This window comes from Neovison vison, chromosome 3, assembly GCF_020171115.1.
Source record: "Neovison vison isolate M4711 chromosome 3, ASM_NN_V1, whole genome shotgun sequence".
Classification (NCBI taxonomy): domain Eukaryota; kingdom Metazoa; phylum Chordata; class Mammalia; order Carnivora; family Mustelidae; genus Neogale; species Neogale vison.
In genome coordinates, this window is record NC_058093.1 from 216191644 (window position 1) to 216218569 (window position 26926).

The window sequence follows — 26926 nt, forward strand, 5'->3', positions numbered from 1 at the left end:
GTTACTCTAGCTTTGAGAGAGTTTATATTAGATTGGAACTCATTGAGAGCATTGTGGACCTCCTCCCTGGTAGCTTTAAGCTCCACCCTCACATTGTGAACATCCTATGTGTCGCTTTCAGTTCAACCCTAATCAATTCTGTTTGGTCATCTATGGCTTTCTCCAACCTAGCTATTGCCTGGATAATTGTTAGCCTGAATTCTCTTTCCGACATATTGTCTATGTTGATAGCCGTTAGCTCTGTTGCAGAAGGTAGAGTTGAGGGCCCATATCTGGGCTCTATACTCTGTTCCACTGGTCTATGTGTCTTTTTTTTTTATGCCAGTATCATGCTGTCTTGGTGATCACAGCTTTATAGTAAAGCTTGAAATCAGGTAACGTGATCCCACCAGTTTTATTTTCGTTTTTCAAAATTTCCTTAGCGATTTCGTGTCTCTTCTGATACCATACACATTTTTGCATTGTTTGGTCCAGTTCTTTTGAAGCTTACCAGTGGAATTTTGATCGGAATGGCATTAAAAGTATAGATTGCTCTAGGCAGTATAGACATTTTAACAATGTTTATTCTTCCAATCCAAGAGCATGGAATGGTCTTCCATCTTTTTGTGTCTTCTCCATTTTCTTTCATGAGTGCTCTGTAGGTCCTCAAGTACAGTTCCTTTACCCCTTTGGTTAGGTTTAATCCCAGGTATTGCTGTTCTTGTTGCTATAGTAAATGGAATAGATTCTCCAATTTCCCTTTCTGTATTTTCATTGTTATTGTGTAAGAATGCCACTGATTTCTGTATATTGACTTTGTATCCTGCCACAGTGCTGAATTGTTTTATGAGTTCCAGTAGTTTGGGGGTGGAGAATTTTGGGTGTTCCATCCTTATAGCCCAGAGATGAATCCCACCTGGTCATGGTGGATAATATTTTTAATGTGCTATTGGATCCTGTTTGCTAAGATCTTGTTGAGAATCTTAGCATCCATATTCATCAGTGATATTGGTCTGAAATTCTCCTTTTTGGTATTGTTTTTGCCTGGTTTGGGGATCAGGGTAATGCTGGCTTCATAGAAAGAGTCTGGAAGTTTTCCTTCTGCTTCAATTTTTTGAAACAGTTTCAGGAAAATAGGTGTTACTTCTTCTTTGAAAGTTTGGTATAATTCCACAGGTAATAACTTCTGATGATTGTTTCTACTTCCTTGGTGTTAGTAGTGTTCTCTCCCTTCTTATTCATAATTTTATGAATTTGGGCTCTTTCTTTCTTTCTTTTTTTTTTTTTTGGATTAGTGTGGCCAATGGTTTATCGTTCTTATTGATTCTTTCCAAAAACCAGCTTCTAGTTTCATTGATATGTTCTACTGTATCCCTTGTTTCTATGTCATTGATCTCTGCTCTCATCTTGATGATTTCCCTTCTTATTTGTGGAGTTGACTTGATTTGTTATTTTTTATAAGATTTTATTTATTTATTTATTTTTATTTTTTTTTAAATTTATTTTTTATTTATTTTCAGCATAACAGTATTCATTATTTTTCCACCACATCCAGTGCTCCATGCAATCCGTGCCCTCTATAGTACCCACCACCTGATACCCCAACCTCCCACCCACTGCCCCTTAACAACCCTCAGATTGTTATTCAGAGTTCATAGTCTCTCATGGTTCACCTCCCCTTCCAATTTCCCCGAACTCCCTTCCCTCTCAAAAGGTTGATATCCAGGATCTATATAGAACACCTCAAACTCAACACACACAAATCAGACAATCATATCAATAAATGGGCAGAAGATATGAACAGGCATTTCTCCAATGAAGACATAGCAATGGATATCAGACAGATGAAAAAATGTTCATCATCACTAGCCCTCAGGAAGATTCAAATGAAAACCACATTGAGGTATCACCTTACACCAGTTAGAATGGCCAAAATTAGCAAGACAGGAAACAGCATGTGTTGGAGAGGATGTGGAGAAAGGGGAACCCTCTTCCACTGTTGGTGGGAATGCAGGTTGGTGCAGCCTCTTTGGAGAACAGTGTGGAGATTCCTAAAGAAATTTAAAATAGAGCTTCCCTATGACCCTGCAATTGCACTCCTGGATATTTACCCCAAAGACACAGATGTGAAAAGAAGGGCCATCTGTACCCCAATGTTTATAGCAGCAACGACCACAGTCGCCAAACTGTGGAAAGAACCAAGATGCCCTTCAACAGATGAATGGATAAGGAAGATGTGGTCCATATACACTATGGAGTATTATGCCTCCATCAGAAAGGACAAATACCCAAGTTTTGTAATAACATGGATGGGACTGGAAGAGATTATGCTGAGTGAAATAAGTCAAGCAGAGAGAGCCAATTGTCATATGGTTTCACTTATTTGTGGAGCATAACAAATAGCATGGAGGACATGGGGAGATAGAGAGGTGAAGGGTGTTGGGGGAAATTGGAAGGGGAGGTGAACCATGAGAGACTATGGACGCTGAAAAACACTCTGAGGTGTTTGAAGGGGCGAGGGGTGGGAGGTCGTTGTACCAGGTGGTGGGTATTATAGAGGGCATAGATTGCATGGAGCACTGGGTTTGGTGCAAAAATAATGAATACTGTTATGCTGAAAATAAAAAATAGATTTAAAAAATGGTTTACCTATTGGGGTAGCATAAAATAAAAAAGGAAAAAAAAACTAGACTAAATTAAACTGAAATTCAGAAAAAAAACTTTAAAAATATAGAAATGCGGTGGGGGACAAGATGGCGGGGTACTAGGAAGAGGCGTCTTTTCAGCTGGTACCCCAAAGTGAGCTGATTACCTACCAAAGAACTCTGATCACCCATGAAATCAGCCTGAGATCAGAATTATACACGTCTGGATCTCTACAGGGGCAGAAGACGCCAGTGAGCAGGTAAAGCGGAATGGGAACAGCGGACTGATATCGGAAGATAAACAAAAGGGGGAGGGAGCCACCAGAGGCGACCGGTGCAAAAGTAATACCCCGATACGAGCGAGAGTGCCCTGCATCTGGGGACCATCATTAACTTGGAGACTGGTTGAAAGCACTCCAAAAGAGCAAAGGATCTCGGGGGGAAATTGTGGGAATCGGGGCGGCTAGGGACAGGGGCTTAAGTTCCCGGTCCCAGACGGCCTCCCCGGTGCGGAGGCAGAGAGAGTGCGGCGGAGAAACCGGCTCCTGGTGCCTAAGCCGCCAGCGCGCCCCAGAGCGCGGGGGTTCCGGCTCCTGTGAGGGGATGGGAGCCGCGCCGGTCTGCAGAACGTGCTCTAGCCCTACCACAAAGCTTGAGATGCGCTCGCACGTCGCTCCAGCTCTCCTGGGTTTCTAAAACCCGGGGGCGCTTCTTGACCCGGGCCATTGTTTCAAAGTCTAAGCCGCGCACACGCGAAACTCTTCCCCGAAGAGGCGTGCAAAAGCCCAGCCTGCAGCTTACGGACCAGCGCCCCTTTCTCAGTGCCCCAGACACGCGCCCGACCCACAGCCGCCTCTGAAAAGAGGTGCACGCAAGCCGGGCACTCCCAGCCCGGGCCGGCGGCAAAATCTCAGTGTGTGATCACTGCTTGGAACCTCTCTGGCGGTCAGGAGCTCCCAGACAGCCGCCACTGCCTTGGCTTTGGGGACGAGCAAAAGATCCTGCACCCCCAGGGTCCTTAACTTGGAACCTGCACTGCCAGCGTCCAAGGGGGAATTTATTCAGCTTCTGCACCCAAACTGAGGCTTCTCTCTGAGACGGAGATCAGGAAGTGTTCCAGGGTGCACCTTGACTGCACTAGAGTTGATACATCCAGATACATCTGTTCAGTCTTCTCCCACCAAAATGACTAGGAGGAGGAATGCCCAACAGAAGAAAAATACAGAGGATGGAACTTCTGCAAGAGAGTTAATGGCTATCAACATAGACAATATGTTGGAAAGAGCATTCAGGCTAACAATTATCCAGGCAATAGCTAGGTTGGAGAAAGCCATGGATGACCAAACAGAATTGATTAGGGCCGAACTGAAAGCAACCAGACAAGATGTTCACAATGTTAGGGCAGAGCTTAAAGCTACCAGGGAGGAGGTCCACAATGCTCTCAATGAGTTCCAATCCAATCTAAACTCTCTCAAAGCTAGGGTAACTGAGACAGAAGATAGAATTAGTGATCTGGAAGACAAACAGATAGACAGAAAGGATCAGGAGGAAGCGTGGAACAAAAAGCTTAGATCCCACGAAAGCAGAATTAGGGAAATAAGTGATGCCATGAAGCGTTCCAACGTCAGAATTATTGGAATTCCTGAAGGGGAGGAGAAAGAAAGAAGTCTAGAAGATGTCGTGGAACAAGTCCTTCATGAAAACTTTACGAATCTCGCGAATGAAACCAGCGTTCATGTACTAGAGGCTGAACGGTCTCCACCCAAGATTATACACTCCAAAAAAACATCACGACACCTGATAGTCAAATTGAGAAATTATAATTGTAGGTATAATCTCTTGAAAGCTGCCAGGGCAAAGAGGCTCCTTACTTACAGAGGGAAGCCCATCAGAATAACATCAGACCTGTCCACAGAGACCTGGCAAGCCAGAAGAGGCTGGCAAGATATATTCAGGGCACTAAATGAGAAGAACATGCAGCCAAGAATACTTTATCCAGCAAGACTGACATTCAAAATGGATGGAGAGATAAAGAGTTTCCAAGACCGGCAAGGCTTAAAAGACAATGCAACCACCAAGCCGATACTGCAGGAAATATTAAGGGGGGTGCTATAAAAGAGGAAAAATCGAAAGAATAGCATTGAACAGAAATATAGAGACAGTCTACAGAAAGAAAGACTTCAAAGGTAACTCGATGTCAATAAAAACGTATCTATCAATAATCACTCTCAATGTGAATGGCCTAAATGCACCCATAAAACGGCACAGGGTTGCAGATTGGATAAAATGACAGGACCCATCCATATGCTGTCTACAAGAGACCCATTTTGAACCTAAAGATACACGCAGACTGAAAGTGAAGGGGTGGAGAAGCATCTTTCATGCCAATGGGACTCAAAAGAAGGCTGGGGTAGCGATTCTCATATCAGATAAATTAGACTTCAAACTAAAGACTGTAGTCAGAGATACAGAAGGACACTACATAATCCTTAAAGGGACTATCCACCAAGATGATCTAACAATTGTAAATATCTATGCTACCAATATGGGAGCAGCCAATTACTTAAGAAAACTGTTAATCAAGATAAAGAGTCATATTGATATGAATACACTAATCGTAGGAGATCTTAACACGCCTCTTTCAGAATTAGACAGATCATCGAAGCAGAAAATCAATAAAGAAACAAGAGCATTGAATGACACATTGGACCAGATGGACCTCATAGATATATACAGAACATTCCACCCTAAAACAGCAGAATACTCATTCTTCTCAAGTGCACACGGAACCTTCTCCAGAATAGGCCACATACTGGGTCACAAATCAGGACTCAACCGATACCAAAAGACTGAGATGATTCCCTGCATATTCTCAGATCACAATGCTTTGAAACTGGAGCTCAATCACAAGGAAAAGTTCCGAAGGAACTCAAACACCTGGAAGCTAAATACCACCTTGCTAAGAATGCTTGGATCAACCAGGAGATCAAAGAAGAACTGAAACAATTCATGGAAACCAATGAGAATGAAGACACTTTGGTCCAAAACCTATGGGATACAGCAAAGGCGGTCCTAAGGGGAAAATATATAGCCATCCAAGCCTTGCTAAAAAAAATTGAAAAATCCAGAACACACCAGCTGTCTCTACACCTTAAAGAACTGAAGGATCAACAACAAATCAAACCAACTCCACACATAAGAAGGGAAATCATCACGATTAGAGCTGAGATCAATGAGGGAGAAACCAGAGATACAGTAGAAAGTATCAATGAAACTAGAAGCTGTTTTTTTGAAAGAATCAATAAGATCGATAAGCCACTGGCTACACTAATCCAAAAGAAAAGAGAGAAAGCCCAAATTCATAAAATTATGAATGAAAAGGGAGAGATCACAACTAACACCAAGGAAGTAGAAACAATCATCAGAAGTCATTACGAACAGTTATATGCCAATAAGCTTAGCAACCTAGATGAAATGGATGCATTCCTGGAAAAATATAAACTACCAAAATTGAACCAGGAAGAAATCGATAACCTGAATAGACCGATATCTAATAACGAGATTGAAGCAGTGATCAAAAATCTCCCAAAAAACAAGAGCCCAGGACCTGATGGATTCCCTGGGGAATACTACCAAACCTTCCAAGAAGAAATAACACCTATTCTCCTGAAGCTGCTTCAAAAAATTGAAGCAGAAGGAAAACTTCCAGACTCTTTCTATGAAGCCAGCATTACCCTGATCCCCAAACCAGGCAAGGGCCATACCAAAAAGGAGAATTTCAGACCAATATCACTGATGAATATGGATGCTAAGATTCTCAACAAGATCCTAGCCAACAGGATCCAACAACACATTAAAAAGATTATCCACCATGATCAGGTGGGATTCATCCCTGGGCTATAAGGATGGTTCAACATTCGTAAATCTATCAATGTGATACAACAAATTAATATGAGAAGAGAGAAGAACCACATGGTCCTCTCAATTGATGCAGAAAAAGCATTTGACAAAATCCAGCATCCGTTCCTGATTAAAACGCTTCAAAGTATAGGGATAGAGGGAACATTCCTGAACCTCATCAAATCTATCTATGAAAGACCCACAGCAAATATCACCCTCAATGGGAAAAAGCTTGCAGCCTTCCCGTTGAGATCAGGAACAAGACAATGATGCCCACTTTCACCACTCTTATTCAACATAGTATTAGAAGTCCTAGCAACAGCAATCAGACAACAGAGAGAAATAAAAGGCATCCAAATTGGTAATGAAGAAGTCAAACTCTCTCTCTTCGCAGATGACATGATTCTTTATATGGAAAACCCAAAAGACTCCACCCCCAAACTACTAGAACTCATACAGCAATTCAGCAGCGTGGCAGGATACAAAGTCAATGTGCAGAAATCAGTGGCTTTCTTATACACTAACAATGAAAATACAGAAAGGGAAATTAGAGAATCGATTCCATTTACTATAGCACCAAGAACCATAAGATACCTGGGAATAAACCTCACTAAAGAGGTAAAGGATCTATACTTGAGGAACTATAGAACACTCATGAAAGAAATTGAAGAAGACACAAATAGATGGAAGACCATTCCATGCTCTTGGATCGGAAGAATAAACATTGTTAAAATGTCTATACTGCCTAGAGCAATCTATACTTTTAATGCCATTCCGATCAAAATTCCACTGGCATTCTTCAAAGAGCTGGAGCAAATAATCCTAAAATTTCTATGGAATCAGAAGAGACCCCAAATCGCTAAGGAAATGTTAAAAAACAAAAATAAAGCTGGCGGCATCACCTTACCTGATTTCAAGCTTTATTACAAAGCTGTGATCACCAAGACAGCATGGTATTGGCATAAAAACAGACACATAGACCAGTGGAACAGAGTAGAGAGCCCTGATATGGACCCTCAACTCTATGGTCAATTAATCTTCGACAAAACAGGAAAAAATATACAGTGGAAAAAAGACAGTCTCTTCAATAAATGGTGCTGGGAAAACTGGACAGCTATATGTAGAAGAATGAAACGCGACCATTCTCTTACACCGTACACAAAGATCAACTCAAAATGGATAAAAGACCTCAACGTGAGACAGGAGTGCATCAGAATTTAGAGGAGAACATAGGCAGTAATCTCTGCGATATCAGCCACAGCAACTTCTTTCAAGATACGTCTCCAAAGGCAAAGGAAACAAAAGCGAAAATAAACTTCTGGGACTTCATCAAAATCAAAAGCTTCTGCACAGCAAAGGAAACAGTCAAAAAAACAAAGAGGCAACCCACGGAATGGGAGAAGATATTTGCAAATGACAGTACAGACAAAAAGTTGATATCCAGGATCTATAATGAACTTCTCAAACTCAACCCACACGAAACAGGCAAACACATCAAAAAATGGGCAGAAGATATGAACAGACACTTCTCCAAACAAGAAATACAAATGGCTATCAGACACATGAAAAAATGCTCATCATCATTAGCCCTCAGGGAGATTCAAATTAAAACCACATTGAGATATCACCTTACACCAGTTAGAATGGCCAAAATTAACAAAACAGGAAACAACATGTGTTGGAGAGGATGTGGAGAAAGGGGAACCCTCTTCCACTGTTGGTGGGAATGCAAGTTGGTGCAGCCTCTTTGGAGAACAGTGTGGAGATTCCTCAAGAAATTAAAAATAGAGCTTCCCTACGACCCTGCAATTGCACTCCTGGGTATTTACCCCAAAGATACAGATGTCGTGAAAAGAAGGGCCATCTGTACCCCAATGTTTATAGCAGCAATGGCCGCAGTCGCCAAACTACGGAAAGAAGCAAGATGCCCTTCAACGGATGAATGGATAAGGAAGATGTGGTCCATATACACTATGGAGTATTATGCCTCCATCAGAAAGGACGAATATCCAACTTTTGTAGCAACATGGACGGGACTGGAAGAGATTATGCTGAGTGAAATCAGTCAAGCAGAGAGAGTCAATTATCATATGGTTTCACTCATTTGTGGAGCATAACCAATAGCATGGAGGACAAGGGGCGTTAGAGAGTAGTAAGGAATTTGGGTAAATTGGAAGGGGAAGTGAACCATGAGAGACTATGGACTCTGAAAAACAGTCTGAGGGGTTTGAAGTGGCGGGGGGGTGGGAGGTTGGGGTACCAGGTGGTGGGTATTATAGAGGGCACAGCTTGCATGGAGCACTGGGTGTGGTGAAAAAATAATGAATAATGTTTTTCTGAAAATAAATAAATTGGGAGAAAAAAAATAGAAATGCGAAAGAAAAACACAGGTGTATGTGTCAATAAGTTCAGGTTAGAAGGTTATAATGGAATTTGACGTACTGGACATCTCACTGTGATGGTAAATAGGTTAAAAAAATATCTATACATAAAAAAAGATGAACCAGAATATTGGGAATAGTTAAAAATAAGAGTTGTCCTATGAAGTAGTGGTGGTTGTTCTCTTGTAGTCTTTTTTTTTTTTTCTTTTTCTTTCCTGGTTTGGTTTTCTGGGGGAGGGGACTGCCACATGGATTTTCAGTCAATAATGTTCCCTGAGTTGTGTCCTCCTGCCCTCCTCAAGGGGGTGGGTTCTGAGGAAACCATTTTTTTTCAGGCTTTTTTTCTCTGGAGGTTTTTATGTTTATTCACTTTTTTCGTTCTCTCACCTTGACCGCTTTTGATGGTTTTTGTAGGTTTAGAGAAAAGCAAACTGCACCCTGACCTCCTTCTCAGAGAGAAGCCCCAGTCTGGTCCCCTGGGGGTGCTGCAGAGTCCATATAAATTCCCCCTTGGCTGTTCACAGAGCAGGTTCTGAGTCGGGGTCACTGGGGACGCAGGATCTTCTGCTTGTACCCAAAACCACGGCAGCGGTGGCTATCTGCACAGCTCCAGAGCAGCAGAGAGTGTCCAAGCAATGATTTCACACTGATATTTTCCCGCTGCCCCGGCTGGAAGTGCCTGTTCTTTCTGGGTCTAAGAGCGCTGGGCTTGCGCACACCTCTCTCATGGGAGGGTGTGGGTTGGCACGTGTCTCAGGCTGATAGCAGGGTGTGGGTCCAAGAGCACCAGGCTGGGCCTTCATATAACCTCTCTCTGGGGAGGTTTTGGGGTGCGTGTGTGTCTCAGGCTCTGATATAATGATGCTGGTCTAAGAGCGCCAATTTGGGCCTTTGTGCACCTCTCTCAGGGGAGGGTGAGGTGTGCATGGGTCTCAGGCTCTGTAGCACATCTTGGCGTTCTGCCATCTGCCGATGCTCCCAGCCCCTCACAGGAGCTGGATCCCACGAGTTCTCAGGCATGCTGGCAGCTCAGGGACCAAGAACTGGTTTCTCCGCCACACTCTCTGGCTCAGTACGAGGGGTGGTTGTCCTGGGTCTGGGGACTTAAGCCCCTGTCGCTAGCCACCCCAATTCCCACAATTTCCTCCCGTGATCCTTTGCTTTTTTTGAGTACCTTCAACCAGTCTCCAAGTTAATGCTGGTCGCCAGATGCAGGGCATTCTCCTATTAGGGGTTTTACTTTCCAATTGGTTGCCTCTGATGGCTCTTTCCCCCTTTTGTTTATCTTCTGATATCAGTCCAACTTTCCCACTCTGCTGCCCACTGGCGTCTTCTGCCCCTGTAGAGATCCAGACATGTATAATTCTGATCTCAGGCTGATTTCATAGGTGATCAGAGTTCTTTGGTAGGTAATCAGCTCACTTTAGGGGACAGGTTGAAATGGTGCCTCCTCCTACTTCTCTGCCATCTTGTATTACATACATGCATTCTTATCTATCTTTAATGTTTCTTATAAATGCTTTTTAGTTTTTGATTCATAGAATTTTCAAATTCTCTCAGATTTATCTTTATATATTTCATATTTTAATACTATTTTAAATAACATTACTTCTCATTTTCATATTTAGTGGTTGATCCTAGAATAGAGAACACAATTCCAACCTGCATGTGGAGACTGAATTCCCAAAATCAAATTGAAACACTCAGACCGAAGCATCTCTGAGTTACTCTGCACTCTCCTGAGGACATTGCTTGAATCATTTTTCCACCCTCATGCATTTTGTCATGAAGATCCATTTATTACTGAGCATGGATTTATCCAGTGCAATATTAACAGAGTGAGGTTACACTAGCAAATGATTTATCTAAATTTTAACTGAACACAAGTATGTGATACTGTCAGATCAAGTGGTCTGAGGAAATTCAGGTACTGACAGAAGAAATGACATTGGAAGTGACTTCTGAGCTACTCTTGGTCAGATCCTTTCCTCTGGGTGGTGCACTAGATCAGGAGATATGGTTTGGGTTTCAGTTCCTCGTGGGTCTGGGGCATGGAGCAAGTCTGAGAGTTGCCATGACATATGTTACAATAATAGTCTGCTTCATCTCAGATTGCAGCCCAGAGATGAGCAGAAGCCCTGCACTTGTTGAGAGATCACTGGGTCCAGAGACATGGATCACTGGGCCATAGGCAACCCAGATATTGACCAAATACTATTGTGGGTATTTCTGGGAGTCATTTTTCAATGAGATTAATGTTTAAATCAGTAGACCTAGTAATCGAGATTGTCCTCCATAAGGTGGGTGGGCCTCATCTAATGCTGTGAGGCCTGAGCAGAGCAAGAGGTTGATCCTCACACTCCCCACACTTTGCAGAGTAAGATAAAATGTGTCTATTTGATGTGTTCACACTGGAACATCAGCTGTTCCCTACTGAAGGCCTTTGAACTGTAACATGGACTCTTCTTGGTTCCACAACAAACTGACATTCTTGGGGCTCAAACTGGGCCATTGGTGCTACAGATTTTGGCCTCCCAGCTTCTATATTTACATGGACAAATTCCTTAAAATATTTTTGTGCTCTGGAAACAAACACAGACACAGAGACAGACACACAGGTACACAGACATGCATGTGCGTGCACACACACACACAAACACACACACACACAGAAAAAAAAAAAACCTTATTTGTTTTAGCCACAGGACTGAGATGCTGAAAACCCAACCAGGAAACTTATCCTGCTACGAGGTGAGTTGGAATGCAGATCAAATCCCCAGCTTTTCTGGGTGGCTGCTGTTTAAGCAAGGACATTGATCAGATAGGGATGAAATGCTAAATTTTTGATTGGGGGTGAGTGGGAAGACTTTGATTAAGCCAGAAACCTTGAGTCCTGAAATACTGATATGATCATCCTTATACATATGAGTAGCCTCTTCATCCCTCACAACTTGACTTATTTTACTGGTGGTGTTTTGAACAGGCCCCTGTCCCATCCCCACCACCACTGCACCACTGCTGGCCTTTCATGACTTATTCAGGTACAAGAGCACATGAAACATACAGTCAGTGAAATCAGTGCTCTTCTCTTGCTCCCTTACTACTCTGGTTTTCATTGGCTCTTAACTGCTATTCTGGAGATTTAGTCTTTCTTCTTTTTTTCTATATGTTTATTGTTGCTTTACCTTTTGAGTTAATTTAGAATTGTTTTGTCTTTAGGATTGAGAACTAAGCCAAAATTTAAGCATATCTCTCCTCTATACTATTGGCTTTTTTTTCTTTTTCTTTTGTGTTTCTTTTTGTTTTTGTTTTGCTTTGTTTTTTACTTACACCCCCCCTCCTTAACATAGTGGATTCCGAGGACTTTGTCCCAATTCCACATTGAATCCTGGTTTAATTTTTGGTAAATGTTTCAGTCCTGGATTGAAAAATGTATAGACCTTTCTAGAAATGTACCTATAATATTGAAGTTCTTTGTGATCATGAGGATGGCCTGTAGGCTCTAGACACCAAAGAACCAAAATGCACTTAATTATCTACCACACTTCTTTCAAAAGAAACAGAATGACAGAATGACAGAAGAATCCTGGTATTTGGGACAGATGTGCAGCAGGTGAGCAAGTGCTGGTTCTGACAGCCAGGCCACTAATGGGAAAGGGACCCTCCTGCCCTTGAGAATCCAGAGGGGATGCAATCTGAGGGCGAATAGAGAAACCATGCTTGGAGAAGGTTTCAGAGTGCAGGAAATTATCTGTAACATGGACCAATCTCATGGGACAAGTCAGGGACTGGACAGAGGGGAACCAGATTGTCCTGAGTCACACAGGATGGACTTTTTCCTTCATGTCATCCTCAGCTAGCAAGAGTGGGAGTTTTTACAGTTTCTGATGACAAATGCATGATTACTTTCATTGAAGGATGTCACTGCTGCCCTAGGTCAAAAATTTAGGTGCTCTGCCTAGGAGTCGTTGGTACTGGGTTGGCCCAGAAGCCCCAGTGTTCCTGTTGCTCCCCTGGCAGGGGTTTTCTCAGAAGTATGTTGAGTTCACTTCATGTATATTTTGGGATTTGTGGTCCCTGAATTCCAAAAGCCTGCCTCTGCATCTGTGCTTAGTGAAATAGTCCAATGAGCCATGAGGAGAAATAGAGGAGGACACAATACAAGCAGAAGCTCAGAGAAAAGCAGGATCCCTGAAATGGCTTGAAGCATCTTTGGATCCGGAGAAGATGCTGGAGACCCTGTTGCCCTGCTGCTTATCTGAGACTGGGTAATGTGCAGGAGATATTGGAGAGGGCTCCCTGACTCCGGCTCACACCACCCTATGGCATAACTATCAACACTGATGCCACTGCTCAGGGTCCAGGGGAGTCTGGCTGTTCTTCCAGGGATGCAGAGAAGGAGGGCTGTTGGCTCAACATAGGCTGGGATGGGGAACCTGCAAACACAGATACTTATTGGTGATGGGTCATTTAAGCTGGAAGTTCCTCCACCTCAGGAGTTAATAATGTCTGGGAAGCTTCCCCAGAAAGCTGAGTTTATCCCTACCTGAGAAGGACATATGCCCAGGCCATAGTGACACAGCCCCTGACTCCACTCTGTGTCTGAGCTACCCACAACCTTGCCTTATCCTCTCTATTGTACCCAGGGAAATGAACGGATGAAATGCCAATGTGCATCCCACCCCTTACAGAATGTCGCTGGCATCATTTGATCAGTGATTCAGGATTCTGAGAGGGGACCTGAGGAGAGAAGAGGCTGAGGGCAGGAGCTGCTCTGATTGGATCCCAGGAAGGGGTGGAGGAATCAGCTGTGGGAACAACCACAGGAACCTACCCAGGAACCACTGCCAGGGCCTGAGGGCACCAGGCTGCTGGGCTTCATCAGGAGCACATGGGCCGCTCAGCCTCTACTCAGTCAGGGGGCTCCCCCAGCTGTGAGTATACCCCTTGCAGGCTCCAGAGTATTAAACAGTGCCCCCCTTCTGGTTACATGCTCATTTGCAGTGTCCTCAGTTTCCTGAGTTTGATGCCCTAAAATATGTCATGACCACAGTGTCAGAGATGTCTGCTGGAAATCATGTATTCGCCTCCAGTGAAGAAAAAGTAATCTTTGCTTTTTTAAAAGGTTTACTTATTTTGAAAAATGGTAGAGAGAAAGGAGAGAGAGAGAGAGAGAGAGAGAGAGAGAGAGAGAGAGAGAGATTGAGAGAGATTGAGAGAAAATGAACTGGAGGGACAGAGGTAGAGGGAGATGGAATCAAAGACACAACACAGTGAGGGAAGAGCCTCAAATGGAGCCTAATCTCAGGACCTCGAGATCACAACCTGAGTTGAAACCAAGAGTCAGAGGCTTAATGGACTGCACCACATAGGCACCCTGTTACTTTTCTTTTTTTTTCCAATTTATTTATTTTCAGAAAAAGAGTATTCATTACTTTTACACCACATGCAGTGCTCCATGCAAGCCGTGCCCTCTATAATACCCACCACCTGGTACCTGAACCTCCCACCCCCCCGCCACTTCAAACCCCTCAGATTGTTTTTCAGAGTCCATAGTCTCTCAGGGTTCACCTCCCCTTCCAATTTTTTTCCCAATTTATTTATTTTCAGAAAAACAGTATTCATTATTTTATCACCACACCCAGTGCTCCATGCAAGCCGTGCCCTCTATAATACCCTACACCTGGTAACCCAACCTCCCACCCCCCCGCCACATTAAAACCCCTCAGACTGTTTTTCAGAGTCCATAGTCTCTCATGGTTCACCTCCCCTTCCAATTTACCCAAATTCCCTACTCCTCTCTAACGCCCCTTGTCCTCCATGCTATTGGTTATGCTCCACAAATAAGTGAAACCATATGATAATTGACTCTCTCTGCTTGACTTATTTCACTCAGCATCACCTCTTCCAGTCCCGTCCATGTTGCTACAAAAGTTGGGTATTCATCCTTTCTGATGGAGGCATAATACTCCATAGTGTATATGGACCACATCTTCCTTATCCATTCATCCGTTGAAGGGCATCTTGGTTCTTTCCATAGTTTGGCGACTGTGGCCATTGCTGCTATAAACATTGGGGTACGGATGACCCTTCTTTTCACGACATAAGTATCTTTGGGGTAAATACCCAGGAGTGCAATGGCAGGGTCATAGGGAAGCTCTATTTTTAATTTCTTGAGGAATCTCCACACTGTTCTCCAAAGAGGCTGCACCAACTTGCATTCCCACCAACAGTGTAAGAGGGTTCCCCTTTCTCCACATCCTCTCCAACACACGTTGTTTCCTGTTTTGTTAATTTTGGCCATTCTAACTGGTGTAAGGTGATATCTCAATGTGGTTTTAATTTGAATCTCCCTGAGGGCTAATGATGATGAGCATTTTTTCATGTGTCTGATAGCCATTTGTATTTCTTGTTTGGAGAAGTGTCTGTTCATATCTTCTGCCCATTTTTTGATGTGTTTGCCTGTTTCGTGTGGGTTGAGTTTGAGAACTTCATTATAGATCCTGGATATCAACCTTTTGTCTGTACTGTCATTTGAAAATATCTTCTCCCATTCCGTAGGTTTCCTCATTGTTTTTTTGACTGTTTCCTTTGCTGTGCAGAAGCTTTTGATTTTGATGAAGTCCCAGAAGTTTATTTTCGCTTTTGTTTCCTTTGCCTTTGGAGACGTATCTTGAAAGAAGTTACTGTGGCTGATATCAAAGAGATTACTGCCTATGTTCTCCTCTAAGATTCTGATGGATTCCTGTCTCACATTGAGGTCTTTTATCCATTTTGAGTTGATCTTTGTGTACGGTGTAAGAGAATGGTCGCGTTTCATTCTTCTACATATAGCTGTCCAGTTTTCCCAGCACCATTTATTGAAGAGACTGTCTTTTTTCCACTGTATATTTTTTCCTGTTTTGTCAAAGATTAATTGACCACAGAGTTGAGGGTCCATATCAGGGCTCTCTACTCTGTTCCACTGGTCTATGTGTCTGTTTTTATGCCAGTACCATGCTGTCTTGGTGATCACAGCTTTGTAATAAAGCTTGAAATCAGGTAAGGTGATGCTGCCAGCTTTATTTTTGTTTTTCAACATTTCCTTAGCGATTCGGGATCTCTTCTGATTCCATACAAATTTTAGGATTATTTGCTCCTGCTCTTTGAAGAATGCCGGTGGAATTTTGATAGGAATGGCATTAAAAGTATAGATTACTCTAGGCAGTATAGACATTTTAACAATGTTTATTCTTCCGATCCAAGAGCATGGAATGGTCTTCCATCTATTTGTGTCTTCTTCAATTTCTTTCATGAGTGTTCTGTAGTTCCTCAAGTACAGATCCTTTACCTCTTTAGTTAGGTTTATTCCCAGGTATCTTATGGTTCTTGGTGCTATAGTAAATGGAATAGATTCTCTAATTTCCCTTTCTGTATTTTCATTGTTAGTGTATAAGAAAGCCACTGATTTCTGCACATTGACTTTGTATCCTGCCACGTTGCTGAATTGCTGTATGAGTTCTAGTAGTTTGGGGGTGGAGTCTTTTGGGTTTTCCATATAAAAAATCATGTCATCTGCAAAGAGAGAGAGTTTGACCAATTCATTACCAATTTGGACACCTTTTATTTCTCTCTGTTGTCTGATTGCTGTTGCTAGGACTTCTAATACTATGTTGAACAAGAGTGTTGAAAGTGGGCATCCTTGTCTTGTTCCTGATCTCAATGGGAAGGCTGCAAGCTTATTCCCATTGAGGGTGATATTTGCTGTGGGTCTTTCATAGATAGATTTGATGAGGTTCAGGAATGTTCCCTCTATCCCTATACTTTGAAGCGTTTTAATCAGGAATGGATGCTGGATTTTGTCAAATGCTTTTTCTGCATCCATTGAGAGGACCATGTGGTTCTTCTCTCTTCTCATATTAATTTGTTGTATCACATGGATTGATTTGCGAATGTTGAACCATCCTTGTAGCCCAGGGATGAATCCCACCTGATCATGGTGGATAATCTTTTTAATGTGCTGTTGGATCCTGTTGGCTAGGATCTTGTTGAGAATCTTAGCATCCATATTCATCAGTGATATTGGTCTGAAATTCTCCTTTTTGGTAGGGTCCTTGCCTGGTTTGGGGATCAGGGTAATGCTGGCTTCATGGAAAAAGTCTGGAAGTTTTCCTTCTGCTTCAATTTTTTGAAACAGCTTCAGGAGAATAGGTGTTATTTCTTCTTGGAAGGTTTGGTAGAATTCCCCAGGTAATCCGTCAGGTCCTGGCTCTTGTTTTTTGGGAGGTTTTTGATCACTGATTCAATCTCGTTATTAGATATTGGTCTATTCAGGTTGTCGATTTCTTCCTGGTTCAATTTTGATAGTTTATATTTTTCCAGGAATGCATCCATTTCATCTAGGTTGCTAAGCTTATTGGCATATAACTGTTCGTAATGACTTCTGATGATTGTTTCTACTTCCTTGGTGTTAGTTGTGATCTCTCCCTTTTCATTCATAATTTTACGAATTTGGGCTTTCTCTCTTTTCTTTTGGATTAGTGTAGCCAGTGGCTTATCGATCTTATTGATTCTTTCAAAAAACCAGCTTCTAGTTTCATTGATACATTCTACTGTATCTCTGGTTTCTCCCTCATTGATCTCAGCTCTAATCGTGATGATTTCCCTTCTTATGTGTGGAGTTGGTTTGATTTGTTGTTGATCCTTCAGTTCTTTAAGGTGTAGAGACAGCTGGTGTGTTCTGGATTTTTCAATTTTTTTTAGCAAGGCTTGGATGGCTATATTATTTCCCCTTAGGACCGCCTTTGCTGTATCCCATAGGTTTTGGACCTAAGTGTCTTCATTCTCATTGCTTTCCATGAATTGTTTCAGTTCTTCTTTGATCTCCTGGTTGATCCAAGCATTCTTAAGCAAGGTGGTCTTTAGCTTCCAGGTGTTTGAGTTCCTTCGGAACTTTTCCTTGTGATTGAGCTCCAGTTTCAAAGCATTGTGATCTGAGAATATGCAGGGAATCATCTCAGTCTTTTGGTATCGGTTGAGTCCTGATTTGTGACCCAGTATGTGGTCTATTCTGGAGAAGGTTCCATGTGCACTTGAGAATAATGAGTATTCTGCTGTTTTAGGGTGGAATGTTCTGTATATATCTATGAGGTCCATCTGGTCCAATGTGTCATTCAATGCTCTTGTTTCTTTATTGATTTTCTGCTTCAATGATCTGTCTAATTCTGAAAGAGGCGTGTTAAGATCACCTACAATTAGTGTATTCATATCAATATGACTCTTTATCTTGATTAACAGTTTTCTTAAGTAATTGGCTGCTCCCATATTGGGAGCATAGATATTTACAATTGTTAGTTCATCTTGGTGGATAGTCCCTTTAAGGATTATGTAGTGTCCTTCTGTATCTCTGACTACAGTCTTTAGTTTGAAGTCTAATTTATCTGATATGAGAATCGCTACCCCAGCCTTCTTTTGAGTCCCATTGGCATGAAAGATGCTTCTCCACCCCTTCACTTTCAGTCTGCGTGTATCTTTAGGTTCAAAATGGGTCTCTTGTAGACAGCATATGGATGGGTCCTGTCATTTTATCCAATCTGCAACCCTGTGCCGTTTTATGGATGCATTTAGGCCATTCACATTGAGAGTGATTATTGATAGATACGTTTTTATTGACATCGAGTTACCTTTGAAGTCTTTCTTTCTGTAGACTGTCTCTATATTTCTGTTCAATGTTATTCTTGGGATTTTTCCTCTTTTATAGAACCCCCCTTAATATTTCCTGCAGTATCGGCTTAGTGGTTGCATAGTCTTTTAAGCCTTGCCGGTCTTGGAATCTCTTTATCTCTCCATCCATTTTGAATGTCAGTCTTGCTGGATAAAGTATTCTTGGCTGCATGTTCTTCTCATTTAGTGCCCTGAATATATCTTGCCAGCCTCTTCTGGCTTGCCAGGTCTCTGTGGACAGGTCTGATGTTATTCTGATGGGCTTCCCTCTGTAAGTAAGGAGCCTCTTTGCCCTGGCGGCTTTCAAGAGATTATACCTACAATTATAATTCCTCAATTTGACTAATAGGTGTCGTGATGTTTTTTTGGAGTGTATCATCTTGGGTGGAGACCGTTCAGCCTCTAGTACATGAACGCTGGTTTCATTCGCGAGATTCGGAAAGTTTTCATGAAGGACTTGTTCCACAATATCTTCTATACTTCTTTCTTTCTCCTCCACTTCACGGATTCCAATAATTCTGACATTGGAATGCTTCATGGCATCATTTATTTCCCTGATTCTGCTTTCGTGGGATCTAAGCTGTTTGTTCCAGGCTTCCTCCTGATCCTTTCTCTCTTTCTGTTTGTCTTCCAGATCACTAATTCTATCTTCTGTCTCAGTTACCCTAGCTTTGAGAGAGTTTAGATTAGATTGGAACTCATTGAGAACATTGTGGACCTCCTCCCTGGTAGCTTTAAGCTCTGCCCTAACATTGTGAACATCCTGTCTGGTTGTTTTCAGTTCGGCCCTAATCAATTCTGTTTGGTCATCCATGACTTTTTCCAACCTAGCTATTGCCTGGATAATTGTTAGCCTGAATTCTCTTTCCGACATATTGTCTATGTTGATAGCCGTTAGCTCTGTTGCAGAAGGTCTGTCCTCTGTGTTTTTCTTCTGTTGGGCATTCCTCCTCCTAGTCATTTTGGTGGGAGAAGACTGAACAGATGTAGCTGGATGTATCAACTCTGGTGCAGTCAAGGTGCAACCTGGAACACTTCTGAACAATCAGGATTCCCCACCCAAACGAGAGACAAAAGAAAAGAAAAAGAAAAAAAAGGAAAAGAAGAAAAAGAAAAACAAAAAAGAAAAAAGAGAGAGAGAGAGAGAGACAGGAAAGAAAGGGAAGATGAAAGAGAAGGTTCAGCCCAGATGGGCCCCAAGGTAAGATTTATGAAGTAGACAAAGAAAAAGAGATAAAAAGACTGATACAATTATATGGCAAGAGAAAGAAAATATATATATATACATATATATATATATGCAAATAAAGAAAGAACCTCATCAAAAAGAACCACAAGTGTAAAATTTATAGCTATCAGGACAAACACAAAAAATACAGAAACACTGGTGGAACATGATGGGAGAATTCTTATAAATTCTCAGTGTGTGCGAGGAAGGTTGTTTTGATTCTTCCTGGATGTTTCTTGATATCTTTGTTAAAGGACTCAACTTTCCTGAGATAAAGGGGATTAAAAATTGGTTTACCTATAGGGGTAGTATTGATTGGGGAAAGGGGATTACTTTGAAGTTAACTCTATATGAATATTAGAGGATAAATATAAAAAGGAATATACTAGACTAAACTAAACTAAAATGTTTTTAAAAAAAGGAATTCAAAAAATAAAAATGCAAAAGAAAAACATAGGTGTATGTATCAAAAAGTTCAGGTTAGAAAGGTATTATGGAATTTGATGTACTATACAGCTCGCTGTGATGGTAAATAGGTTAAAAAAATTACCTATGTGTAAAAAAAAAATATGAACCGGAATAGTGGAAATGAGTGAATAATACAAGTTTTCCTATGAAGTAGTGGTGCTTTTCTTGTAGTCCTTTTTTTTTTTTTTTTCTTTCTTGGTTTGTTTTCTGGGGGAGGGGCCTGCCACGTGGGTTGTCAGTCAATGATGTTTCCTGAGTTGAGTCCCCCTGCCCCCCTTTAGGGGGTGGGTTCTGGGGAAACTGTTTTTTTTCAGGCTTTTGTTCTCTGGCGGTTTTTTTTGCTTGTTCACTTTTTTCCCTCTCACCTTGACCGCCTTTGATGGTTTTTGTAGTATTAAAAGAAATCAAACCGCACCCTGATCTCCGTCTCAGAGAGAAGCCTCAGTCTGGGTGCAGAAGCTGAATAAATTCCCCCTTGGCCGCTGGCAGCGCAGGTTCCAAGTTGCAGACCCTGGGGGCGCAGCATCTTTTGCTCGTCCCCAAAGCCAAGGCAGTGGCGGCTGTCTGGGAGCTCCGGACCACCAGAGAGGTTCCAAGCAGTGATTGCACACTGATATTTTGCCGCTGGCCCGGGCTGGGAGTGCCCGGCTTGCGTGCACCTCTTTTCAGAGGCGGCTGTGGGTCGGGCGCGCGTCTGGGGCACTGAGAACGGGGCGCGGGTCCGTGAGCCCCAGGCTGGGCTTTTGCGTGCCTCTGTCTGGGGAAGAGTTTCGCACGCGCGGCTTAGGCTTTGAAACAATGGCGCGGGTCAAGGAGCACCGGCCGGGCCTCAGTAATTCAGGGGAGCGTGAGGGACGTGTGCGCGTATCTCGAGCTTTGTGGTAGGGCTAGCGCGCCTTCCGGAGACCGGCGCTGCTCTCATCCCCTCACAGGAGCCGGAACCCACGCGCTCTGGGGCGCGCTGGCGGCTTAGCACTCTCTCTGCCTCAGCGCCGGGGAGACCGTCTGGGACCGGGGACTTAAGCCCCTCTCCCTAGCTGCCCCGATTCCCACAATTTCCCCCCGCGATCCTTTGCTCTTTTGGAGTGCTTTCAACCAGTCTCCAAGTTAATGCTGGTCCCCAGACGCAGGGTGCTCTCGCTCGGATTGGGGTATTACTTTCCCACCGGTCGCCACTGGTGGCTCCCTCCCCCTTTGGTTTATCTTCTGATATCAGTCCGCTGTTCCCATTCCGCATTACCTGCTCACTGGCGTCTTCTGCCCCTGTAGAGATCCAGACGTGTATAATTCTGATCTCAGGCTGATTTCATGGGTGATCGGAGTTCTTTGGTAGGTAATCAGCTCACTTTGGGGTGCCAGCGGAAAAGAAGCCTCTTCCTACTACCCCGCCATCTTGTCCCCCCAAAATCTACTTTTCTTTTTAATTAATGCTGATAGGATTTCATCATCTTGCAATTCAGAGGGAAAGTTGTCAATACACAACACTGTCAACATTGAAATCTCTGTTAAACACATTAAAGTGCAAGACTCTCACTACCTGGAACATTTAGGGAGTGAGATTGAAGGCAGTAGCAAGGGTATTATTTACATGGAAGAACAAAACGGAAAAGAAAACAGGAAGTGTCAATGCTCAAAACAAGAAGTGGTGTGGCAGTTTTACAGACTAGAGCAACACTGGGGACTGAGATTCTGGAGTGTGGGTAGAGCAGGGCAACCTTAGGAAGGATGTACTGTAGAAAGGAGACTTTAGACAGGAATACAGGAGGAGGAGATGCATTGGAAACAAGCTCAGCCGTACAATCTCCAGGAGTGTGGACCAGACGGAACTTTTGGGAGAGAAAGAATGATGAGTGAAATGAGTACTTGAAATTTCAGTCTGAACAGAAAAGCAGAAGAGATGGATATTTAGTGCAGTAGAAAATAGGGCTATTGGATGGTTTTCTATTCACAAAATAGTGGAACATCGGGTCACCAATTGGAAATACTAAATTCCAAGCCTGCAAATTGTGGACCTTGAGGTTGTGTGGCAGCAAGCAGTGACCATGACTGAGAGACTTGGGTCCAGGCATGGTGATTAGTCCCAAGTGTGGGTATGGGCGTGTAAAAAGGATAGGGGCCCGGGATGTAACACTGGACACCATCCCCTTGCACAGAATGGCTGCCTCATTGTCTGAGACACTGAGTGAGTATAGCTGCTCCCAGTCCAGTGACTACAGCACAGTAATAGTCAACCTCGTCCTCAGACTGCAGCCCAGAGATGAGCAGAATTCCTGTATTAGTGGAGGGATCCATGGATCCAGACTCAAATGGGGACCCCAGATACCCCCTGGAGGAAGATGAGAGCAGAGAAAAGAAGGGAGAAATGTCACATGTCCCCAAGTGGGACACAGGGAGGTGACGAACTGAATCCTAAGCTGTGGGACAGAGAGGGATGACCCAGAGTGTCAGGTGGTTGGAGGACAATACCCACAGAGATAGGGATGCCATGATTTACATGGGTGAGGTCAGGTGAGAGAGCAAGTGGGGGGCTGGTGATGTGTATATTGTCCTGTGTCCCATGGTGATCATGGTATGAAAGTATGGAGAAGTTTAGAAAAATTCAGACAAGCAGGCCTGTAGTGATTGATACTCCAAGCTCTGATGACTGAATTGGGCCCTTACTTGACTGTAAAGAGGGGTGGCTCTTCCAAAGACACTTCCCACCCAGGTAAGTGGCTTGAGCAGAGGAACTGGTCTCCATGCCTGCAGAGATCTGCAAGGAACAAAGCCTCTAATGCTATGAGACACCTCAGCTTCACATAATTTGAAGTCCATGTGGAAGAGGAGGCAGATGAAGGACAGCACAGCCCTTGTTCTGAGGATGGCAGACAGTAGCAAAGGTCAGTTGTAATGGCCTTGGAAGTCAAGACCTCAGTTCTCCCTCACCCCCAGGATAACCTACAGGTATGACTCTAGGTAACTGAGAGACCTGCTGCTCCTTCATTGGTTATAGGCAAATGTGAGCTCAGAGACTGCTGAGTCTGACTTTCCCTGGGGGAATAAGACTCCACAATCACCCTCAGGTGCCAGGACCTTCCCAATCCCTGTAGATATGCACAGACCTGTGGTTACAGGCTCTTCCTACCTGATCTTCCCTTCTATGTCTCCTCCAGGGGTCAGACATATAGCTACAAGTTCTCCCTCTGACTCCAGCTCCATCCCCAGTGACACCTCACCAGCTGCCCTTTCTGATGATCACATTGTTTTTTCACCCCTTTTTGTCATCTGATTATGACACATGTCAAACTCAGTTCTTTGAGGCCTCTTTGTGTATGAGCAATGAGAGGTGAGCACAAGGAGGGTAGAAGTCCAGGCTTTGGGGACAGAGGTGTCTAAGTGTCAGGTTGGGACTGAGTGGCCAGACTTTTCTTGTCTTCTCCAGTGGCCAAAAGGGGTGGACTATGTACATGAAAATTTTCCTCCTGGAAAATGTGTTCTATCCTTGGTTCTTAGATTAGAGTCTGGAGATGAGCCCAAGTTTGTCCCCTGGGAGACACCAGGCAAGAAGCAGCTGCTGAAATCTAGGACCATAGACCAGCGAGTATGACCCTCTTCCCAGCCAGAGGGGACACACTTGCCAAGTCCACAGCAGTACACACAGATGCTAATTCCTCAGCCTGGTGAGTTTGGGGTATTACAGAACACTGAACCCCCACTGAGCAGAAGCAGACGAAGACACTTAATGCCCCCATATTGTCTACTGGCCAAAACTTGGTTCTGACTGGAAATGATGTTGGGGCAGGCTTACACTCTGCTCACTGTCAATCCACAAACATCAACGAGGTATATGACCCTGCTGTGATCCGAGTTCCTGATATAGATTGATTTTCTAATTTCTCAAAGAGCACGTGCTTTCTAGGTTAAAAAATGATTTTACAAACATATCACATATTTGTTATTAACTTTTCAAAGAAGTATTGAAAGTCACTATTAATAAGGTAAGCATTGACATCGTTAATTAAATGATGGCCCAAATTAGAAGAAATAAAAAGTGTGGAACATAGATATCAGAGGAAAATTAATTCTCTCAGAGAGCATTCACACATGAACTGTCCCAAAGGCTTCACCTCCTTCATTATTGTCACAGCACACTGATGAGTAGCTTATGGCATATGGAACAGAGCAGCCCATGAGCTATGATCCAGCTCATGTCTATCCAGATGATGAAATGTTCCATATGATTTGGTCTCCATCAATAAATTACTGAATGAAGTCATGTTTGTTAATGTTATTTAAATAAAAATCATCTCACAAGAAGCAGTGAGCTCACTGAATCTCACTGTTTGTGGATTTATTTTGGACATGATGTCCCTCTCCATTGTTATAAACATAGAAGGAGGAATGTTGCCCAGGCTTTTGGGGTCAATTGGAGAGATGGACACACCTTTGGGTGTGATAATGGGACATATGACCAGGAACCACTGGAGAGGAGAATGGGGTCTGTGAGTCTCCCTTCCCATGGTGCTGTTGATTATCCCCCCCTCAACTTCTCTCCTGCCTTTAAGACTGAGCAGTTCTGAGCCCATGAAGAGATTCCTGATGCATTTCCCCATGGATTTAAATTGCTGAGTAAGTATAACTACCAAAATACAGAGCACAGTAATAGTATGTCTCATCCAGAGGCCGGGCCCCTTTGAGGGTTAGGGGGGATTTTTTCCTAGATATGAATCAATGGTCAGGGACCACTGTGGGGTGACCATTTCTCCTGCAGGTAATCATGTGAGGAGGCTGGCCTGGACTCTGCTCGTACCAGCTGGGGTAGTGACCTGTAGAGACTGGACCAGAACTAAGGGCACAGGTAGTGTGAATGTCCCTCCTGAAAACATGGTCAGTGATGACTCTTGTGTCACCACATTCTGAGATTCTGCTCCTAAAACCAAGAAGAGAGACAGGTTTTATTATGGGAGACAAGGGTCACTCTGAGACCTTGATTTTAGGTGCCCTTCAAGGTTGAAGTGTCCCCTCCCTTGGCCTGAGCCTTAAGTAAGGAGATCAAGAAGAAACACTGTCCAAGAAATGGTGGGTACCCTCATAGTATGGAACATCCTCAGGCTCCTGGACTGGAGTGGGGTATCCCTGGGCCTTTTCATGTGTCCAGGCCCAGTATGAGGGGATTGTATTTCATGCAAATTATCTCCCTCTTTCTCTTTCTCTCTCTCTCTTTCTTCCTTCCCCAGGGTAACCCTGCTGTCCCTTGAGAAGAATTTGAAAGAAGCATAAGCTGGGACCTCACATAAACCAATGACTGCAGGATGACTAGAACATTCTGTGACAGGGATGACATCTTTCACCAAGTCAGCTCCCTGACATACCTGGTGATTTCAGCCAAATTCTCTTCTCTGGAAAGCCCGAGACTGAGAACATGGGTGTGTTCTCCAAATCTTGGCTCTGCTTCTAGTTCATTCTAAATTTATCCCATGTTCTGGGAACATTTTTTGTCTTGACCAGTGACATCCCTGATCCTCTCCTTGTCGAATCATAGTGGTCACTCCTCCAGTAATGAATCCACTAGGAATTTTAGAGCTCCAGATTTGGGGTGAAAAAACAAGATCTCCTCTGACTCAGTCCTAAAATGTGTTTCTGGAATGGATGGAGAGGCACAGCAGAGCTGTGACCTCCAGTCATTTCAGAGTGACCCTCCAGGCTGGAGGAGTCAACCTTGTCTGTTTTAGAGGCTGTCTATTCCGTGAAGCCCACCAATATAACCATAGGCTTTGAGGAGGAAAGGTCAGAGTGTCAACATGAAATTCTCAAAACAAAACAAAACAAAGCAAAACATCAACAACAACAACCAACCAACCAAACAAACAAAAACAAAAATCTGGCCACATCAGGTATAACAAGGGTAGACAAGTGTGACTCATGATCAGAATTGAAAAATATACCATATGCTTGACTGGCTCAGGTGATAAAATATATGATGCTTGATCTGGGGTTTGAGTTCAAGTCCCATGTTGGGTATAACACTTACTTTAAAAAAGAAATTAATAATTTAAAAAAGAAAAAAAAAACACTGTGAACAAGGGGTGTAACTATCAAGGTGCATTTTCAAATCCCTCTCCCTCTGTGCTGTGCTGATGAATAGAAGGACCTAAAAGTCTGGAGAAGGCCCTGGTAGTTAGGAGGACTAGCAGGATGGTTAAGGGTGTTGGTGAGGTTCAGGCCTGGTGCTTTTCCCAAGATTAGTTATAAATATGACTGGCATTCATTTTTGAATCACTAGTAAATTGTTGGTTTTATAGTTCTTTTAGGACAGTGTCCTGTCTCTTTGCATGTGTTTGGGAGCCACAATTCATCAGAGAACAATACTCATACCAAATGACGTTCCTATTAAACTAATGTCCTGGATACTTTATTTTTTTTAAAGATTATATTTATTTATTTGACAGAGAGATATCACAAGTAAGCAGAGAGGCAGGCAGAGTGGGAGGGGTATGCAGGCTCCCCACTGAGCCTGACTCAGGGGTCAATCCCAGGACCCTGAGATCATGACCTGATCATGATCATGCCTCCTCAGGGTGGAGGCTCAACCCACTGAACCACCCAGGCAGCCTTACTGGATACTTTATTTTTTAAAACTTTAT

At 43.2% G+C, this 26926-nt stretch overlaps 1 protein-coding gene across 2 annotated transcripts in view; it reads right to left on the reverse strand.

Annotated features, from left to right (window-relative positions):
* The window catches only part of LOC122903652 (immunoglobulin lambda-1 light chain-like), a 1198107-nt gene that overhangs the window by 1081492 nt on the left and 89689 nt on the right, over window positions 1-26926 (reverse strand). The window lies entirely within an intron of this gene.